Source organism: Otolemur garnettii, unplaced genomic scaffold (genome assembly GCF_000181295.1).
Source record: "Otolemur garnettii isolate 467f Iridium unplaced genomic scaffold, OtoGar3 scaffold00080, whole genome shotgun sequence".
Taxonomy (NCBI): Eukaryota; Metazoa; Chordata; class Mammalia; order Primates; family Galagidae; genus Otolemur; species Otolemur garnettii.
In genome coordinates, this window is record NW_003852475.1 from 5124661 (window position 1) to 5147775 (window position 23115).

At 36.3% G+C, this 23115-nt stretch overlaps 1 protein-coding gene across 1 annotated transcript in view; it reads left to right on the forward strand.

Moving 5' to 3' along the window:
- Positions 1-23115, forward strand: part of THSD7B (thrombospondin type 1 domain containing 7B) — a 1042983-nt gene that overhangs the window by 170844 nt on the left and 849024 nt on the right. The gene's annotated exons all lie outside the window — the stretch shown is intronic.

Genomic DNA, 23115 nt, shown 5'->3' on the forward strand with positions numbered 1-23115 from the left:
GAATGGTGTCAAGCTCTCTCTGCCTCAGTTTCATCACAAGTGAAGCACGGTTGTTATTTGAGGAATGCAAGACCATTTTGAAGTGGTATTTGAAATTTTAAGAACATTGTGAAGTATAACAAGAATGGAGGCGGGCATGTGCAGGAGAACCTCTAACACACCTAAGAATTACACACAGGGTACTATGTGTGACGTTCACCAGGGAAGCTCTGGGATACCTCGTGCAGCAAGTCCTTTGGTCAACGTTGCTCAAGCACTATTTCATCATAATCAGAAGTGTCTGTGCACTGATGTAACCACTTTGAGCTCTTGTAATTGCAGAAGTCAAATGTGACTTTTCTTATTGGCAAATATTATTACATTTTGAATACAGTTTTTTTCTTTCTTAAAATGTGTATACTTTTTTGGGCACTTTATATTTTATATATATGTATGGAGTTTGGGGTCCCACTCAAGAGTATGAGGAGGTATTGCTCCTGGTTTGAGCTCCTTTTAAGAATTATACTTAAGTTTCAGGAATCCTGGAGTGTGTCATTGAGAAAGAAGAGTGTAATAGTGTGTCATCTGACTATGCTGTAACTCTGCCAGGAGGGAATAAACAACTTAAACTACAGACAGCTAGAGCAGGGTATAGACGGAACACCCTGTTAAACCAAAGGACCAAGCAGGAGAGCAGCCAAGAGAGAATGAAGAGGGTTCAGAGAAGAAGGGCCAAGAAAGGGCCGTGCATGGATGGTTCTGGAAGTAATCCTGTTGATGGTGGTGTCATTCTGGAGTGTGGCACATTTTTAGGAATACGAGGCTGTGTTCCAAGAGGGACTTAGTCACCCTCATGTAGAATTTTATGACATCATAGGTAGTTGAGAAACTAAAGAAATTAAATTGAATCTCAAGAATGTTTTCTTATTTTAAAAATGTCTTGTTTTCTAATATGCACATGAATTTTGTGGTTACTGATTTTTTATGGATATAACAATTAAGCCTAAATATTCTTGGTCTGTAGGTATAAGTGAGTATCATGAAAATATTTATTTATTCAAAAGCTTTTTTAATATGTGGAGGAGAATTGAAGTTTTTCTTTGCATATTCAAGCAATTCAGGGGTTGTGGAAACACACAAGCAATAATTTGAATGCTGGTTCTGCGATTTGTTAATTATACAGTTTGGGGCCATTTTCCTAAATTCTCTGAGCCTTTCTTTATATATAAAGTCAGGCTTTAAGTTACCTTAGTAAGAAGAGAATTACAGTGGTTAAAAGAGACAATACATACATCATCACGCTTTGTTCAGTAGCTATGACATCTAAGGGATAATGCTGAGATAGCTTGGGAGATATTAATTTTGGTCAGCAAAGGCAACTTTAAGGCTCAGTTTTGGCCAATGCACATATTACTCTTTCCTCTAGTGCAGACAAATACATGTTTTGCTCTTGGAAATCTTTAATGTTTATAAACACTTGAGAACATTTTGAAGTGATGATTATGTTGATATGACCCATATTCACTTTGAAAATTGCTCTTTAAATGCCATTCATTAATAATTCTTTGATCATCTTTGTGTTTAACAAAATTGATAAAATTGCTTTCACTGTTTCTTTTCTAATAAAAACCTTTTGGCATTCCTCTGGAGATTTTATTAATAAACTCTCCCTTAAGCATACATCCAAATTAAATGTGAGAACCTGCAGCTGAAAGAAATTGCTTCAAGGCAATGATTCAGTAGGATGAAAAATCAATAGCAGTTTCATTAAGGAAGGAAAGATAGTTTAGACATACTCCTACCTAGCTTTCTTCCTACCGAAAAGAATTATTTATTGTTGATAATGTCTTTCCTCAAAGATATGATGTTTATGTCTTATTAACATGGCTGCTGTATAGCAAGTTTACATGTGTCCCTTCAAATCTGCTGGGTTCCTTGAATAGAGCTCATCTTTGCATTTTGAAAAATTGACACTCATTCAGAGAACTGTTTCTTTAAAAATGAAGAAATGCTGAGCCTACTACAGGTGAGCACTTTATAGCCACCAAATCCTACTAATATGTTTGAATTAGTTAAATTCCAAACTTCTTTCTAAATACATGCTTTAGTTCATTCTTTCTTTCCATCTACTGCTTGGTTGATAGCTAGGGAGGAGGATGAATAGATGGCTAAATGGATGGATGGATTGATGGACATATGGATGGTGGAAGGCAGGAAGGAAGGGAGAGGGAAATGGAGAAAGGAATTAGCGATTAGCACAGTGGCATGGATGCTCCTAGTGGCGTACTTTCCAGCTGTGTGATGCCAGGAAATAGATTCAAGCTCTTTCTGCCTCAGTTTCAACACAAGTGAAAAGGCTCTAGTAATATTAACAGTTACTACCTCAAAACATTGTGAGAATTAAAATGAATTAAGCAAAATGTTGTGATCAGTGTCTCTCACATGATAAGCATTATATAACTATAAAATTTTGAACTATGTTATTAATAACATTACTGAAAAAAGATAAATAGGCAAGGTGAACAATGAACATTTTAATAGGCATTTTAGACTGGAACTATTCAAGATAAAAATAATTGCATTTTAGCTAGGAAAAGACATAAAGGGTGGCTTCTGGGTTATTTTGGATGAGACTTGCACTGTTTGGGCTAGGAAGTATACCAAACAGAAGATGGTTTTATCTTTAAAGGAGGATCTTAGGTGGAGCAAGACCTCATCCATGCAATGGAGTGAGATACCATCTTTTCTCAAGGTCTTTTGGTATTCACACTTGCTCTGAAATGAATTAAGGACTCAAAAGTCTGTCCAAAGTATGGTGAAATAGTTTTTCATAGTGTAGAAATAATTAGGGTGCTCAGTCAAACATAAGACAGACTGTTACCATACAGTGCTGAGCCTCCTGCATCAGGTGAGAGTATGGTTCTGTGGTGATGTTTCTCCTGTGATAGCGGTAGGCAACATAAGTGTTTAAGAGCTTTCCAGAAATTTTATTATAACATGCTATGTCAAACTCTCAAGAGTTTAACTAGCCCCAGCAGCCTTTACCTACCACATTTCCGTCAAGACCTGTGAGATTCATTGAGTAACACCTAAGCATAATTGCTAACATTTGCTACATTTTCTTAACAGTCAGGGACTGTTCTAAAGGCTCTGTATGGATTTGCATATTTGTTTACTTTGCATGGATTAAGAGGTTGGTGCTGTTAGTATTTCAATTTTATAGATGAGGAGACTGAAGCACAGAGAGGTTGAGTACCTGGCTCGAGGTTATATAGCAAGTCACTGGCAGACAGAAGGTTCAAATCCACTCTGATTCCAGAGCCTGAGTCCTACGCCTGTGCCTTATACAGTGAGTGCTTAATATTTTTGCATTGTTATAATGACACCTACTATTAAATATATATACTTATTATATATAAAAATATATATATATATATATGGAGGGAGAGAGAGAGAGATTGGTAGATTTTTACTCGGGCAGCACCTGTGGCTCAAAGGAGTGGCGCACCAGCCCCATATACCGGAGGTGGCGGGTTCAAACCCAGCGCAGCCAAAAACTGCAAACAAAACAAAACGAAACAAAAAAACTGCTCAACCTGACAGTTCATTTCCAGTTTGTAGGTTTGTGTTAATGCCTGTACTTGAATTACATTTTCAAACAACTGCAGAGATAACAGATCAACTCTTGCCCTTCACCTTCAAGTATAAAAAGAGAGAAGAGCTATTCTCTTGCTTTCTTTAATAATTGCTTAATTGTTTTCTGTTCAATCTAAACTTTACTAGAGAGAAGGAATACAGATAATGGTTGGATGGTTTTTTTTTTTTTTTCTTTCTCCACTTCCAGCTACCAAAAAGGAAAAAAAAAGTGCTTGAAGAGAAAGGTTTTCAGTGTTTTCATTACTTTGTTAGACATGAGAATGTTTTGATTGTCTGTGGCTTGTGGGGAATTGGGGGGAAGGGCCCGTACTAATTTCTGCCATGATCAACAATGTGCTGATTCAAACTGAACTTGGTGGCCTTGACTTGGTGGCTGCATGCAGCAAACATGATAAAACTTGAATCGTTCATGGCGTGCCTACCAGGCCAGGTAAAATGGTTACGTTCACTTGTTTCCTCACAACCGCAATGCAAAGGAGGCTTGGTTATTCCTGGCATCACGGTGAGCAGGGCCAGGCTTTAAAAAGTTCAGAAATTTTCTCAAAGTTACAAAGCTTGTGAGCAACGAAACTTAGTCTTGAACTCCTGTCTCTGGGACTCCTGCCCCCTTTCCATCATCCCTTAGGGTGGATTATTGTAGTCCAGGTGTATAATTTAGGAAGTGTCTTGTCCCCACTGCTTCTCCCTGGCCATGAGGTGTAGCTTCTAAATTGTGTAGTTTTTTGGCATTTCCTAGGTTTTTTTTTTTTTTAAATTAAATCATAGCTGTGTATATTAATGTAGTCATGGGGTACAATGTGCTGATTTTATATACAATTTGAAATATTTTCATCAAACTGCTTAACATAGCCTTCATGACATTTTCTTAGTTATTGTATTAAGACAGTTATATTCTACATTTAGTAAGTTTCACATGTACCCTTGTAAGATGCACCGTAGGTGTGGTCCCACGAATTACTCTCCCTCCACCCATCTTCTCCCCTCCCCTCCCCTCCCTTTCCGCTTTCCCTATATTCTTGGGCTATGATTGGGTTATAGCTTTGCTATGAAAGCTATAAATTAGTTTCATAGTAGGACTGAGTACATTGGATACTTTTTCTTCCATTCTTGAGATACTTTGCCAAGAAGAATGTATTCCAGCTCCATCCATGTAAATATGAAAGAGGTAAAGTCTCCATCTTTCTTTAAGGCTGCATAATATTCCATGGTGTATATATACCACAATTTATTGATCCATTCATGGGTCAGTGGGCACTTGGGCTTTTTCCATGACTTAGCAATTAGGAATTGGGCTGCAATAAACATTCTGGTGCAAATATGTTTGTTATAATGTGATTTTTGGTCTTCTGGATATATACCTAGTAGAGGACTTGTAGGATTGAATGGCAGGGTTCAGCAGAGTGATGACTGCTTTCCCACTGCCTCTACTACCCCTGTTTATACTCCAGCAGGTCAGGAGAGAAGAGGCAGGTGAAACTTAGTGACTTACAGGGGCAATGGACCTGAATTCTGATACTAGTTGTCTTAAGTAGTTTCATTCTTCAGTCATGGCACTGTGCTTCTTTGAACAGACCTCAGGACCCTATGTATAAAATAGACAAGAGAGCCGGCCTATGTTGCAGATAGCTTTATTATGAGGCTCTAAAGAAAAAGTGTAGAAATACCTAGAATTATAGCATTCAGATTGATGTTGGTTTCATGATCTCATATAGGAGCCTGTTAGTTTGGATAAGTAATTACTTTCATAAGGAACATTTTTGGCTATGGCATGAATTTTACAAATGATGGAATTATCCAGTCTCTAACTTGGTGGCACAGTGGACCCTCTCCTGCAAAATTGATATAAAATCTTTAGTTTGGAATAATGGTATTACTATTCACATGGTTCCTCTTAGTAAATGGAAAAAGATTCACACTGCAGCAGCATCTGCAGATACCATTTAGCTTATCAAAATAGCGTATTTTACAGGTTTTTTTTTTTTTTCAGCAGGAATGGACAGAGCTGATAGCTGTGTGGTTTTGTCTGTGGACTTGCAAAGCCAGCTCTTGTCTAATTGAATCAGTGAGTCAGCCTACATTTATTGAGTTCCCAGCTGGGGGTGGGGTGGAACTCAGCATTTTAACCAGAATTGAGCATCTGCTCAGTGCTTAAGTAGCATGAGCTTCCAAACTCTGGCTGGCCTAATGGACTCTCTACCGCATCTCTGCTGTTGAACAGTGATTAGTATACAGATTGGGACATATTTGGTTTCAGTTCAGACTGTTTCCACAGATGAGGCCCATGTATGATCACATCATATAAATTATTTAAGGTGCAGATTCTATGTAACATGAGCCATAAGTAAAAGTTGGCCCACCATCTGTTCTGTCACCATGGAGGACTCTTTATTTTCCAAAGGAAAATCTTGTGAACTGACATCATTAGAGTCATAAAAATTCAAATGTGCCTTGAGTGATTTCTTTACTTTGGCATAAAGTCTCAAGTACAATATTCAAAAGCTTAAAATCTTTTAACTGAAATATAATGGTTTAGGGTTAAGGGAAGACATTCCTAGAACATTAATTACAGTTACAGAACTGTATGAATAGTTGTAATGTGAAGAAATTTAAATCTGTAAATGGCATTAATTTTCACTGATTATGAAAAGTTCAAATTTTATTATTTTTTCATTTGTGAATTTGTTTGATTATAAATACATTTTGTCTTGGGTTTTGGAGGGTGGGCATGGAATGGACTACAGAGTTATTCATGTACAGCCCTTTTAGTTTGTACATTAACAATATCAGGTCTAGAAAAAACTGACATGTTAGAAGATCACACAATTATAACTTAGGTCACCTGGCTTCTGATGGGGAGCCTATCTGTTTCGTAGTCTCCTGCTACATAATCCTATTTTAGCAAAGAATCAGAGCCTAGGTCTCTTTCATTTTCCTTTCCCAACTCTGGTTTCAGCAAGTTGGAAATGGAAAAGCAGAAGGAGAACTCAATCCATCTCTTCTTTCCTCTTTTTGAATCACCTTGCCAAATATAGTTGCTGTGTCCTATTTATTCTTCTCCTTGTCTGGATAAAACCACATGTGAAACTTACTACGTGTAGAATGTCTTAACACAATAACCTGAAAATGCCATGAAGGCTATGTTAAGCAGTTTGATGAAAATATTTCAAATTATATATAAAACCAGCACATTGTACCCCATGACTACATTAATGTACACAGCTATGATTTAATACAATAAATAAATAAATAAAAAAGACCTGTTTCCTAAGTCTGTCCTTATTTTGTCTAAGTGCATATAATGAATACCTAGGGGGAGGCTGTGGCAAGTGACAGCATTCCTGGAGTTAAAGGTCTGATAGTTATAGACTCCTGCTAAAATGGTTTGTAACTCGCACCTTGGAGGGAAGAATAACAATAGTAAGTGTTTAGAACTTCTATGTGACAAGAGATCTGAATTGGAGCTACCAGGACCAGTCTGACTTTTCCTGTGCCAGCAAGGAACCTGGCCTCTTCAGTAATTTTCCTGAATTGCAACTTTATTTTGTTTTTTTATTTTTTTGGAGATAGAGTTTCACCCTGTTGCCCAGTCTAGAGAGCCAGGGCATCATCACCTCAGCTCACAGCAACCTTAAACTCCTGGGTTCAAGTGATCCTCCTGTCTCACCCTCCCCAGTAGCTAGGACTACAGGTACTTGCCACAATGCTCAGTAATTTCTCTATTTTTGGTAGAGATGGGGTCTTACTTTTGCTCAGGCTGGTCTCAAACTCCTGAGCTCAAGGGATCCTCCTGCATTGGCCTTCCCGAGTGCTAGGATTATAGGTGTGAGCCACTGTGTCTAGTGCCAAAGTGTAACTTTAAATTAGCTACCCTGTTTAAGAAAAATATCTAGATTCAGTCAATACAGTTAAAAGGAACATTCAAACAGATTTCAGTTTGATATCTCCTTTCTCTATATATCATGCTGTTTTCCTGACCTGGGTGAATAAAGTAGACAGCTCTCCTGAGCACAGGGGAGCCCTGGGCATGAATATCATAAGTGACGCTGCTGGTGAGACTTGGTCTTTGCATCCATGGTCTTCCTTGTTAGGCACTCAATTTAGAACTCTTTGAAAATGTGGCCTTAGTTCTAGTGCCTTAAATTGGTGCTTCCTAAGCCCCAAAGCAAAACAATTTCCCAAAGGATGAATTCCTTAAAAATGCATGCAGTTTAGGAAAACAGAAGTAAATAATTGGCAATTCAATAGCATTAGATCTTTTTATTCTCTGGAAGCTCTTGACTAAAGATGCAATCACATAAAACAACCATGAAAGAAATAGTTGCCTAAGACACTAATACCATGGGACGTATTTTTTCTTCTTCCAAAATTTATTCTTGATTAGTCCTTGGTAATTAGAACTAGCCTTAGGCAATACTCAGGCAGGCAATATTTATTTTAGTGTTTCTGTTCTTTCTTGCTCACACTTTTTACCTTGCAGTGATCTACTTGTTGGGAGACCAACTTGCTTCATTCTGATGACCTAGATCGAGTTATATTAATGACTTTTTACAGTATCACTTTCTTCTCATAGGACTGTTTACCTTTCAGTAGATTTATGCGAAATATGCAACTCAAAAGACTATGATTATGAGAGGCAGTCTTGTCCAAGAAGTTTAGGGGACTTTTTTCTTCTGGACACCCACAAAGAATAGCACGTGTGCAGGCCTCTTACTCTGCTTATGTACAGGATTACTTATACAAATAGCATGTACTTGCTTTTATTTTCTTATAAAGTCAAGTCATAGGCTAGGTAAGATGTGCTAAGCTAAGGAAGTGAGAAACTAAGTTCAATTATGAAGTAGGTAGAATATTTGGGGCTTGCTCCCAGTATTATTATTTGTTTTGAGACAAGGTCTTCCTCGATTAGCCAGGTTGGAGTGCAGTGGTGTGCTCCAGCTCCCAGGCTCAAGTGATTCTCTTGCTTCAGCCTCCTGAGTAGCTAGGGCTATGGGAGATACCACTGCACTTGGCTTATATTTTTTTATTTTTCATTTTTTGTGTGTAGAGATGGGGTCTTACTGTGTTGCCTTGGCTGGTCTTATACTCCTAGCCTCAAGCAGTCCTCCCACCTAAGACTCTCAAAGTGTTTACATTATAGGTATGAGCCATGGCATTGGCAGGCCACAGGGGTTACTAACTATTGCCAGTACTGCTGTAAGGATTGGATGGGAATTTCAATTTAGAAATTCCTTTTTTTCGGTAATAGGGGTTACTAACTATTGCCAGTACTGCTGTAAGGATTAGATGGGAATTTCAATTTAGAAATTCCTTTTTTTCGGTTTTTAAGATTCTTAACATTTTCTTTAATTATAGAATTAATTAACATGTTAATGGAAAAATAATTAGATGGTAGAATTCATAGAGCCTCTGTTTTTGCAAATAGTCATTTGCAAAATAGAGTACTATAGTTTCAATTATAATTATAATCAGTAGAGCAATTTGAGTAAAGTGCACTCTGTGCCTAGATTGCAGGAGCTTGAAAGGCCCCTGTCTTTCTGGCTGGCCATCATTTTGCACAGAGGTGGCTAATTCCCTTAGAAATGTCCCAAACTATATAAAGAGAGGCTGGAGAAGATAGAGCCTGGGATTGGCTTTTGCTTTTTAGTGTTTGTTTTCCCTTAGTTTTTACTGTCTAATTTCAGGTATGCTTTTCTACACATAGCAAAGGAATAAAATACCCTAGCATTCTCTGCAATGTCCTCTTACTTCCCCTTTGCTGTCTAGCCTCTTGGTTCTCTTCTGCTTTCTCCTGCCTTGTGAACAGGAATAACCAAGGCCTTAGTGACTATGCCTGGTGTCAGCTTTAATTTAATTCCTGCTTGGCTGGCTGGACCACCCTGAGATTCAGTATGGAAAGTCACTGTAGCCACATTCTCTGACTAGAAGGATATTTGCCCCACAGTATTACATCATAGCATATAATTGTATATTATAATCTCTATTCCTTTTTTCCCCACTTGATTCCATCAAGCATGGCCTGCCTCCCTTGCCCTCCTTGATCAACTTTTCTTGGCTGGAAGTTTTCCTTTTGCATCTTTCTGAAGGTTGTTGAAAGAGGAAGAGAAGTAGGTATATTTAACAAAGCCACATTATTTTGGAGGGAGCATAAAATTAGTTGGCCATGATGTAATTGTTAGTTAGTTGATAATCCTTTCAGTCTAACAACCAGAATTTGTACTTAAAAATGCAATATGTCTCAGGTGGGGCATGGTTGCTCACGCCTATAGTCCTAGCACTCTGGGAGGCCAAGGTGGGTTGATTGCCTGAGCTTAGGAGTTCAAGACTACGCTGAGTCAGAGTGAGACCCCTTCTCTAAAAATAGCCAGGTGTTGTGGCCAGCGCCTGCAGTCTCAGCTGCTCAGGAGGTTGAGGCAAGAGAATTGCTAGAGCCCAAGGGTTTGAGGTTACTATGAGTTATGACACCATGGCATTCCACCTAGGGCAAGAAAGTAAGATTGTCTCAAAAAAAGAAAAATGCATATATCTCATTATCTTTGTTATTTTTTTTATCTTCTTTAAAGAGCTGGAAGTACTTGATGAACTCTTGTTTGCTATATGTAACTTTTAATGTAGATAACCTTGCCAGAATTATGGGGTTTTGTAAAATAAAATACCATGATATAAACTAAATAAAATAAAATGGGGGAGAGGAGCAAGATGGCTGACAGTACCAGCCTCCGACAGAAGCTCCCATCCAGAGGGAAGGGTAAAGTCCAGAAAATACCCAACAAAGTTGAAGACTAGGAGCCCAGCTGAGAGAGAGGAGTGATCATAATTTATTTTATTTTATTTTTATTTTTTTATTAAATGTTAACTGTGTATATTAACATAATCATGGGGTACAGTGTGGTATTTTCATATGCAATTTGAAATATTTTCATCAAACTGGTTAACATAGCCTTCATGACATTTCTATGACTAATCTTTTCTATGACTAATCTGTTTCAGTAAAGTTAATGGTAGCCCATTTTTCTACTAGAATAATAAAGCGAAGCACTTAATCGTCTTATTCTCATGTTAGAAACCACTAATGACCTGCAACACTTTCTTCACCTCCAAGTACTGTTCCTCTCGGAGCTCGTGTAGTTTATGTGCATGTGCACATGCAGTCATGTTGTTTTTCCAACATCTTTTTTATTTTGTAAAAATAACATGAAAAATGAAAATTAAATGTATTAACAATTGCCATGTATACAGTTCAATAGTGTAATGTATGTGCATATTGTTATGCAATAAATCTCTAGAGCTGCTTCATCCTATACCACTGAACTTCTATACTCACTACACACTAATTCCTCCTCTTATGATCCCCAAGATCTTGGTAACCAACTTTCTACTTTCTGTTTCTACAATTTTGACTACTTTAGATGCTTCATATTGGTGGACTGGGATGTGTTTTTTTTGATTAACTTATTATCCTTAAAATAAAGTCTTTGAGTTGCATTCATGTAGTATGTGGCAGGATTTCTTCTTAAATATTCCATTCCATATATATTCTAAATTTTGTTGTCCATTCATCAATTTGGGTTGCTTCCACCTCTTGGCCATTAGGAATAACTTTTGATGAACATAGGTGTGCAGGTATCTTTTTGAGATCCTGGTTTCAATTCTCCTGAATGTAGTGCCAGAGTATATCTGGGGTTGTTATATCATGTGATAATTCTATTTTTTTTTTTTTGAGACAGAGCCTCAAGCTATCCCCCTGGGTAGAGTGCCATGGCATCACAGCTCACAGCAACCTCCAACTCCTGGGCTCAAGCAAGTCTCCTGCCTTAGCCTCCCAAGTAGCTAGGACTACAGGCGCCTGCACAATGCCCTGCTATTTTTTGGTTGTAGCCGTCATTGTTGTTTGGCGGGCCCAGGCTGCATTCGAACCCGCCACCTTAGGTGTATGTGGCTGGCGCCTTAGCCACAGGCGCCGAGCCAATAATTCTATTTTTAATTTTTTGAGCAACTTCTATTCTATTTTCTATAGAGCCTCTCCTCTTTTACATCCCCATCAGTAGCGCACAAGGGTTCCAATTTCTTCCCATCCTCACTAATACTTGTTATTTTCTATTCTTTTGATAATGGTCATACTGATGAGTATGTGGTGATATCTTGTTGTGGTTTAGGTTGTCATGTCTCTTATTATCAGTAATGGTGTCTTCATGGTTTTTTTTTTTTTTTTTTTTTAGCCATTCATAGATATTGGGCAAGTGAATTTAAGAACTCATCCTAGAAAAAGTGCTACATAACTCATGGCTGAATTTCACTATGGTTAGCTTCGAATTACTTGTCTTGGGAAGCTGTGCACTGATGCTAGCACCTAGTGCACCCTTCAAAGCACTTTTTCTGTCATGAGTCCATGAATCTAATTGTCAGACCTCTTGAAAGCAGCTCTGATGGCTATTTGCAAAAATGGGTTCCAGATTGCTTTGAAGGGTGGAGTAGGTGTTGGCATAGCTTCCCAAGGAAAGTACTTCAAAGGTGACCGTAGAGATATTCATTAGTGAGGTATACAGTACTTTTCCTAGAATGAGTTTGTGAAGTTAATTGTCTGACTTTGTATATTATCTCTGGAGGATTGTTGATTTAAGTTTTTTATCCATTTTTTAAAATCAGATTATTTGTTTTTTCTGCTATTGAATTGTAGAAGTTACTTATTTATTCTGGATATTGACCTCCTGTCAGAAATATGATTTGCACATTTTTTCTCTCATTCTTTGGGTTCCCATTTCACTCTGTTGATTGCTTCCCTTGACACACAGATGTCTATAAGTTTACGGTAGTCCTGTTTGTCTATTTTTGTTCTGTTGCCTATGCTTTATAAGTGTCATATCCAAGAACCAAATCTATTGTGCTAAAGCTTTTCCACTATGCTTTTTCCTATGAGTTTTATAGTTTTATGTCTTCTGTTTAGGTTTTAATCTATTTTTATTTACTTTTTTGATCTATAATATAAAATTAGGGTCCAACTATATTCTTTTATATCAGTTTTTCCTATACTATTTGGTGACGAGATTGTTCTTTCCCTTCACCTGAAAGAGAAGTCTTGCCAAGTTGGCAGCCTTGGCAACTTTATAAAAAGTCATTTGTATTAAGTATTTATTTCTTAGCTTTATTCTGTTCCTTTTGCCTATATACCTATCTAATTGCCAGTAAGTACCACATTGTGTTAATTATTGTACCATTACAGTATGCTTTGAAATCGGGAAGTGCAAGGCAAAATGTAACTTTGTTCTAAGGATTGTTTTGGCTATTCAGGTCCTTTGAGATTCTATATGAATTTTAGCATTAAATTTTCCTATTGCTGTAAATAGTGCCTTTGGATTTGATAAGGATCACATTGAGTCAGTAAATCATTTTGGGTTGAACAGATATTTTCACAATATTATATCTTCGGATCTATGATCGTGGGATGCCTTTCCATTTATTTATCTTTTCTTTAATATCTGCTTTGTAGTTTTTAGTGCACAGAATTTTCACCTCCTTCATTCAGTTTATTCCTAAATCTTCTTGTCATTTTTGATGACATAGTAAATAGTATTTTTAAAAATTTCTTTTTAAAATTGATCATTTTTAGTGCATAGAAATACAACTGATTTTTATGTGTTGATTTTGTACCCTGCAACTTTGAAGAAGTCATTATTTAGTTGTGACAGCAATTTTTTTGTAACATCTATAGGCTCTTCTACAATAATTTTACTTCTTTTATAATTTGTGTATCTTTTATTTCTTTTTCTTACCAATTTTCTAGGGAGTACTTCGAGTACTATGTTGAATAGTAAGGGTGAGAATGAGTAGCCTTGCTTTATTCCTGATCTTAGAGGAAAGAAAGGCTTTCAGTCTTTCACCATTGAGTATAATGTTAGCAGTGGAATTTTTATTTGTGGTTTTATTATTTTGAGGTTCTTTCCTTTTATTTCAAGTTTATTGGGGTTTTTTGGTCAAAAAACAATATTGAATTTTTTTCAAATACTTTTCCTCCATCATTTGAGATGATCATGTAGTATTTGTCCTTTGCTTTGTTAATGTGTTCCATTATATGTATTGATTTACATGTGTTGAACCATCCTTGTATTATAGGTATAAATGCCACTTGGTTATGGTGTATTATCCTTTTAATGTGCTGTTGAATTTGGGTTTGTTAGTATTTTTCTCAGAATTTTGCATCAATATTAATCAAAGATATTAGTTTGTAGTTTTCTTTTTTCGGGAGTACGTTTGTCTCATTTTGATATCAGAGTAATATGGTTTTGTAAGATGAGTTTCAATTATTTGGAGAGTAATATGGTTTTGTAAGATGAGTTTCAATTATTTGGAAAGGTTTAGAGAGAGGATTGGTATTAGTTTTTCATTAAGTATTTGGGAGATTTCTTCAGTGAAGCCATTTGGTCTGGAGCTTTACTTTATTGAGCAGTTTTTAATTACTATTTCATTCTCCTTACTAGTTATCCAACTATTTTTGTTACTTTAGTGACGGAATTTTCTAGATATTTTCTTTCTCCTAAACACACCTTACACATATTTTACTGATATCGTTGGTGAAAGGAATTATATGACAATATTCCCTCAAACAATGATTTTCGACCTTTTTTATCTCATGGCGTATGTGAACCTATAGTTAAACTTTAATGGCATATGTAAATTATGTTGATCAAAAAAAGAGAATATACTTACTGTGCTTTGAACTTATTTCAGAAATAATTTAATTATCCTTAAAATTTTTTGTGTCACACCTAAGATCCTCTCACAGTATATCAGTGTGCCATAGCACACCAGCTGAAAATCACTACTCTTAAAGTATAAAACTATAAAATAATTTAAGAATGCTATGCAGAACATTTCAAGTTCTTCTAATGCTGTCACTCTTCTTCCTCTGTGAAAACCTTCTTGATCAACTTCACCAAGAAAACAACAAACCACCACCACCACCACCACCATCACCACTACCACAAAAAAAAAAAAAAAAAAAAAAAAAATCAGGCAAAAATATCCCTTCACCTTCACAGTCTCCTTGCCAGTTTGTTTTCTGTACATATACTTTCTCCTCCTTTCTCCCATGTCTGGGGCAGATAGATCCCTTCTACAATTCTTGTTTCTTCCCTTCCCGTGGATTCTCCATCGTGTACTATCCCTTTTTCGTTAACTTGCTCCAATAAGTAGTCTTACTTTCTTATATTGGCTCTGTCTCTCTCCTTCCTTGCCTTTCAGCTCTTCTTCATCCTTTAACAAAGTGCTTTTCTTTTCTACTTTAATTTGCCTCTGTTTTCCCACTGCTCTTTCTATAATAAAACTGTGAAAAGCTGTGATAGAAAGTGCAAGCTTGGGATGTGGCACCAGAACAGTGTGGATTCAGTAGCCTGCTTCAGCACTCACTTGCCATGGCATGTTGGAAAAGTTAATCTAAATCTTTGGAATGATTATTATTTTTCCTATAAAATAGTGTTATAACAATTAGAATGATAATAATATTATGTTGTAAGGTGGAGATTTCAAAGATTATAAAACGTATATATTGGTCTTGATCTTCTAAGATGTTTATGATGCCTTGATACTTTTGGAGTTTTGTCTTTCAGGAAATTATTTCATGTTGGAAAATCTTCCTAATTTTCTTCCTACATTTCTGCCCACTTCCTCTTTCCTTTTGGCAAGGTCCTTTCTTTTACTTGCCCTTTGGTATTTTTATTTCTCAGGGATGTGCCTTCAACACTTTTCTTCTTGCTGTGCTCACATTACGTTCGTTATTCTCTTACTCAAAGGATATTCGTATTTTTGGTCTTCATTCGGCATAAAAAATATACACATGAGAGATACACACACATGAATCCCAATTTCTTTTGAAATCAAAATTTTCTTGTGGGGTTCTTCCTGAGTGCTACATAGTCACCTTAAATTTAACTGTCCCTCAGCAGTTCCTAGAACCTCTTCTGTCCACTCTACTCTTTCTGTGACTTCTGTGAAGTCATCTCAGCCAAACTGACTGTATAAATGGACAGTTCTTCAGCCATCACTCGCTAAGTCACTCCTCTGATGTATGTCTTAAATATCCTTATTACTCATTACTCTATGTTTTCAAATGCATTGCTGTCTTACTGTTCTTAAATAATCTTCTTTCCAACTTTGAACTGGCTCACTTAGCTTATAAAATACAGGCTTGTTTCAAGGACTTCTCTGCTTAAAATCCTTTAGTAATTGTCCACCAGTTTGAGGATATAATTTGAATTCCTTTGTACACAAAAAGACTCCTTGTGATTTTCCTCCTGCCTCAGCTTGTCTTCTATCACATATAATTTTGAATAATATAAAATTACTTGTTGTTCAGGAAAGGCATCTCTCTTCCCTGCCAATTTTTATTGCCCCTTCTGCATGTTGCTCCCTCCTTACCTCCTTCTGTATCTCTTTTACTCTCTTTTTGAGTTTTTTAATGACTTTATCTATACATAATTAACTTGTTTTTGTCTTTTTTTCTCATTCTGTGATTTTATCTTTTTTTAAAATTAAGTCAAATACACATAGATCATGAATACATTCATGCATATGCAGGGTACAATGTGCTGATTTTTTTAAAAAATAGAATCTAACATGGTTACATTAAACTAATCAACATAGCTTTCACCTCATTTACTTGATTATTGTGCCAAAACATCTATGTTCTACATTTCATGGATTTGACTTGTATCCTTGTTATATGTTCCATAGATGGTTTTAGTCTTTTAATAACACCTAAAACATCACTTGCTGAACGAGTTCTTTCCTCTTCACCTACTTCTCTCTCTCTCTCTCTCTTTCTCTGTCTCACACACACATACACACACACTGGGTTAGAGTAGGCTTGCCTCAGTTGGACATCGAGGCCTACTGACTTCCAGGGGTGTTGTCTTCCAGGCAAATTGACTTCTGGAATACCAAAGAGAATTTTCCTCTGCTGCCACTCCACTAGAACATACATCTTTTGACATTTAGATAATTTGTGAAATCTTTATCAAATAATTGGCTTCAAGGATGGATCTCTTGTTCAGTGTTGAATAGATAAGGTCACCTATGTACCTAGCAAAGAGCCTAATTTTATCAACCCGTGGGACATTTAATTAGCATTTCTGCGGAATGGGTGTTTTCTTCTAAGAAAGGTTGGCATGAAGTGAAGTAACCTTTACTTCTGGGGAATGATATCCACTTTAGTTCAAGCTGGTAAACTGTAGATGTTGAGGATTGACTGATGATAGATGTTGATGAAGGAAAAACAGTGCTATTATCAAGACTCTTAATACAGATAAGATTTTTCAGCTTAATTTTTGACACCAGATATATCACAATTGTTTCTCCTTCTTAAGGGCTGGTCACCATGTTAAAGCCCTTTCAATTATCTATCAAGACATGTTAGATGATATTCATTCTTCACATGAATGGCCTCTTCAGTTCTGGAAGTCGGGAGGGAGAAAGGTAGGAGAGGACCACCAGAGTACACATTTCTCTTCTGAAAGTCAACCTCAATCTGAGACTTTTCTAATTTAGCTTAAGAATACTTGTATTGTTTTTTAATATAGATACTCCTCAGCTTAAAATAGGGTCCGTAAAGGTTGAAAATATTGTTAAGTGGAAAATGCATACACCTAACCTACTGAACATCATTCTGAGACTAGCTTTTAATGTGCTCAGAATGCTTATGTTAACTTATAGTTGGTCAAAATCATGGACACAAAGCCTATTTTATAGTAAAGTATTGACTGTCTCATGTAATTTATTGAGTACAATACTGAATGTGAAAAACAATGGTTGTATGGTTATTTGAAGTGTAGTTTCTACTAAACAGGCACATTACTTTTGTACTATCCTAAAGTATAAAAAACTGTAAATCAAACCATCCTAAGTTTAAGCCTGTATCTTGAAAGCATTGTGTACCATTTTTTATAAGTCTAACCCATTACACCCTATGTTTGACATTATTGTAATCCATTTAATCTTATATGTTAAAAGATCACATAACTATATCCCTGGTACACCTTAAAGGATACATATTTAATAGTCTGGGTTTGAAGAGGTAATCTTGATATGAAAGGATGATAATTTCTTTGGTTTATTGATTTTTTTTTTTTTTTTGGGACAGAGCCTCAAGCTGTCCCCCTGGGTAGAGTGCCATGGCTTCACTGCTCACAGCAACCTCCAACTCCTAGGCTCAAGTGAGTCTCCTGCCTCTGCCTCCCAAGTAGCTGCGACCACAGGCGTCCGCCAAAACGCCTGGCTATTTTTTGGTTGCGGCCATTATTGTTGTTTGGCGGGCCTGGGCTGGATTCGAACCCGCCACCTTAGGTGTATGTGGCTGGGGCCTTAGCCGCTTGAGCCACAGGCGCCGAGCCTGGTTTATTGATTTATACAGAAAACAACCACATTATATATATAAACTTCAATACTCAAAATTCATAATTGAATGACATTCTTTTTATTTTTATCAGAGGAAGTCTAATATAAAAGATTTGTAAAAAAAATCACAAAAAATATTTAAAAAAATAAATCATAAGAATGAGTTTATTACAGATTTTTAGGAACCCATCTCAAATATGTCCACAAGGTACATTAATAGAAGACTCACAGAACATAATACATGCAAAAGGAAATAAACTATTAGAAAAGCATACATCTTTTTTCTCCTTTTATTTTAATCATTCAAAATCATGAAAATTTTTCTATAAACATGAGGGAGTTAAAAAATAGTACCAGAGTATTATTACTAGAGAAATAAATGAAATTTGAAGATGAGATTTATCATCTTCTCACTTTAATTTGTACTCCTGCTGTACTGTAAATGTAATAACCATCAACATGAAAAATGCAACAGATTGATAATACCATTGAGTTTTAATTAAACCACTGAAATGAAAAGGACCCAGATGGATAACTGGGAAATGTGGTTATCCTTTATGCAATGTACAGGATTGCACGTTTGTTTTTATAAATTAATACTCTGCCCCAAATAGTGCCCCATCAGAAGATTTACTAAAAATTAATTATTTAAGTTTGTAAAACAGATGGTTGCTTTAGTTTACTCGCTTTAGTTTTAAAACATTTATCACTCTAAATCAGCATCAGTAATTGTTCCCTTCCTGTCCTTGCCCACTATGACATTCCATTTCTGAAGTGCTCTACATTAACCAGTCAGTATTACCAAAGTATGTGCATCTTGTTTTTCTACAAAGTCATTGGTCTGGTGTATTTTTACTTAAAATGTTTGGGTTTTTTTCATATCTTTTTAGTAAGTTTTAGGATCTGTGAATTCATAAGTTAAAAAAAAAATGAAATGACACTTTGAGAAGCCATTCATCTGGAAAGGTTTTATCACTCCTCCAAATACCCACCACTGACATCAGCTCAGTTAAGGCATGAAGAAGTGGAATTTTTTTCTTACCAGCTTGACGTAAGGTTGAATGGGCTACTTAAGATTCAGTAATTAAGGTTTTGGGATGTTCTAGGAGATGGTTGCTCGTCTCTCAGACTGCAGACTGCTGGCCTATTTGTGAACCAGAATACCAGGTATCCCCTGGGAACAGTTGTATGCAATGAAACTGTTGTAAACATGTGCAGATTTCTAGTTTCTGACTCTTCTTGTGTCATATGACCATGGGAAGATGACCTTTACCCAGTAGCTGAACAGGACTTAAATGTTGAATTAGAAACATAACATTTTCCTGACAGCTACAGAGAAATGAGACAGATGCTGTCCCAGTAGCTGAACAGGACTTAAATGTTGAATTAGAAACATAACATTTTCCTGACAGCTACAGAGAAATGAGACAGATGCGTAATCACCAAGAAATTCTGTTTGTTTTTATCCTAGGGTTAACTATTTGGGATATGCTGGAAGATGGTTCTTGGACTGCAAAAAGCCTAAAAATTAAGAGTCTGTTGTTAAGTGCACATTATGACTAGCAGTGTGAGGAAGAATGTTGAAAACATTTCTGTATTCTGTAGGTACTTGTAACCTAAATGGAGAAATGACAGAATAAATGGGAAATAATCAACTATTATATATTAGATTCTTCTGGAAATCAAGGAAGGAAGGGGTCAGTATGAGTTGCATATAAAAAGAGGGCAAAATTGGAGCATTAGACTACAATGAATTTTTGGAATTTGCAACAGAGAGCAGACCATTTTAGGTGGTAAGATTAGCATAATCAGAGGCTTGGAGAAGAAAGATTATGGCATGATCAGAGAATATTAAGTATCCTAGAAGAATGATTCATCTTAAGCAATATTAGCAGAAAAGTTTGGCCAGATAAGGGAGGGCCAGAAATTGAAGGAGGTTTGATCCCTTATGATAGGCTTCACAAAACTGGTTCTTGAGCCTAAAAGTGAAAAGATAGTGGTGAGAAGATGATTCCAAAGGAGGTAACTAGCTAGAAAATGACTGCAGTGATCTGGGCTGATAGATTTAGTTGAGAAATGAATAATGATTTGCGACTTTAGAGAGTTGCCAAAATACATTAATTCTAGAGAAGGAAGAATGCAAGATGCTGCCATGGTCCTGTGCAAGCAAGTATCTGTGTCTGCTTAGGCTGCCACTCAGCCTGTCAGGTGAGACTTGTGCCCCTTCAGTCTTGGTCAGTGCTTGCTCAGTATAGCACTACACTCTCTAGAGCAGGGTAATATATTTAGCAATGCCTGTTTAACTTAGGGTGGGTCAGTAAGTGTGCTTTCTTAGAATATTTCTGGTTAGGGTCCTGTTTTTCCTCTGGTCATGAAGCTGTGCAAGTATAAGACCACATCTGCCTGCCACAAGTGTTATAGCCCCCTGGGGCAGCAACCCTGAGAAGCCTGAATGCAGAAGAAGCAGAGATCAATCGATGAGGGGCTGACGGTAAGTATGTGGATACATGCATGCCTCAGTGTAGGCCTAGAATATAAGCCTTACTAGCCACATTTTGCAGATGAGGAAATTATTGCTTAGGAGTCCAGCAATTTGGTTCAAGATTAAATGGTTACTTAAAAAGTACATTAAGAATCAAAATCTTAAAGTTTATTGCAGCACAATCCACAATTAGAGTGGTGTGGAATCAACTCAAATGCCTACAAATTCATCAGTAGATAACAAAATGCAGTGTATGTGTACACCATGGAATACTACTCAGCCACGAAGAAGGATGACTTAATGCCTTTTGGAATGTTTTGGATAGAATTGGAGATCATTCTCCTCAGTGGAGATCATTCTCCTCAAGCTCAATACTAGGAAAAAAACCCTCACCACATATACTCCCTATTAAATTGGAATTAACTGATAAGCACACATGTGCATAGAGGGAATTAAAATTCAATGGGAATCAAGTTGGGGGGTACCTTTCAAATGGAGACAGTGAACCCTATCTGGGTCGTGAGCACACTTTTAACCTTGACTGAAGCATTATGAGAGCAATCTATGTAACCAAAAACATTTGTAATACTTTGGAAGAAAAAGAATCAAAGCTGTTGCTAATAATATTCTTGGCAAAAACTGTCACTGTATCTCTGCTCTGTGCTGTAGGAAAATGACATTTTCTTCCTCCATGTCCACGTGATTCTCAGTTGTATGAAATATGGAAAGCTTTACCTCCCAGTAAAAGTGTCACAAAGAGTGTTTAGTCAAACATTAGCTAATGAAAATTTATATAACCCATATTATAGACCATAACATATTCCAGGTTAACAGTGAAAAAAGAAGACAGTTATTGTTGCTGAAACTAAGAGACAGGAAAGTGAAGCTAGGAATAACATTTAATTTATAAATTAATGTGTGTATAGGCACACTTAGTTAAAAGGTTTTAATAAATAGGGAGAACTAGTTATGGAGATTTTAAATGACATTTTTTAGGCACTTTTAAAACAATGTATTGTAGACAGTAATTGTTCTGTTTTTTTTCAATTATTTTTCACGTATTTTTACTAGATATAATATTTCTAAAATTACATTTAATAGAGATACATCTGGTGCTGATATTTATTTTGATTACACTGGTGGCTTTCCTTTTTCTTGGTATTGCTGTATCCCATTTTAAGCCTCTTTGGTATAATTTTTGATAGTCCTACCGTTAGATATAATGATAATATTTATCATTATTGATTATAATTATTAACAATAATTATTGACCTAAACTTGTATCCTAAACTCAATAGCTGATTGTACAGACCAAAGGATGAGATAAAAATAAGAAAGATAAGGAAAGAAATAAAGGTTATTTCCTTCAAAATGTACTAGAAGTTGGAAGAAATATAAAAAAAGGATACAAGAAATGGGCAGTTGTGAACTCAAATTAAACAATAAGAAAAGTGCAAACAACCCTCTTTATAAGTGAGCAAAAGAGTTGAACAGAAACTTCTCCAAGGATGACAGACAAATGGCCAACAAGTACATGAAAAAATGTGCATTGTCTTTAATCATCAGAGAAATGCAAATCAAAACCACTCTGAGATATCATCTAACTCCAGCAAGATTAGCCTGGTTACAGCCCCCGAACTCCATATGCTGGCATGGATGTGGAGAGAAGGGAACACTTCTACACTGCTGGTGGGATTGCAAACTAATGCACCCTTTTTGAAGAAAAGTATGGAGAATCCTTAAAGATCTAAAAGTAGACCTTACATTTGACCTTGCAATCCCATTACTAAATATCTACCCAGAAGAACAAAAATCATTTTACCACAAAGACATGTGCATTAGATTGTTTATTGCAGCTCAATTCATAACAGCCAAGTTGTAGAAGCAACCTAAGTGCCGATCAACCCATGAATGGGTCAACAAAATGTGTTATACGTAAACCATGGAATATTATTCAGCCATTAAAAAGATGGAGACTTTATTACATCTTTTACATTTACATGGATGGAGTTGAAATACATCCTTCTTAGTAAAGTTTTGTAAGAATGGAGAAATAAATATCGAATGTACTCCATACTAATATAAAATCAAGATATAAATAATTCATGTTCATAAGAACAATAAAACACTAATATAGTACAATTCAGGGGTAGAGGGAAGTGGGAGGGGGTAGGACAATTGGCAGAAGGAGGGAGGGCATGAGGTGGGATCTCACCTAATGTGCACCTTGTGAGGGTATATAATACGCTCCCTGGTTGAGGGGCTCTTCTACAAATGGAACTTTATGCTGGAAGTGAGAACAATGTAACCTAAAAATTGTACCCTCATATTAATTTGAAAAAATAAAAATTACTCAAAAAAGAAATGGTTATTTAGATATGCAAATTAACCTGAAAATCAATACTTCAGATGGAACTAATTGAGTCAGGGCAAGAATATACTGAAAGAGTGAAATACAGTTTGCCATTGAGACAGCTCTGGGGATAGGAATGCCAACCTTCAGTGAAGTCAAATCTCTACACATAACTATTGAATCTCTCAAAACTTAACTACCCATAGTCTACTATTGCCTATAAGTCTTACTGATAAAATAAGACAATTAACACATATTTTAT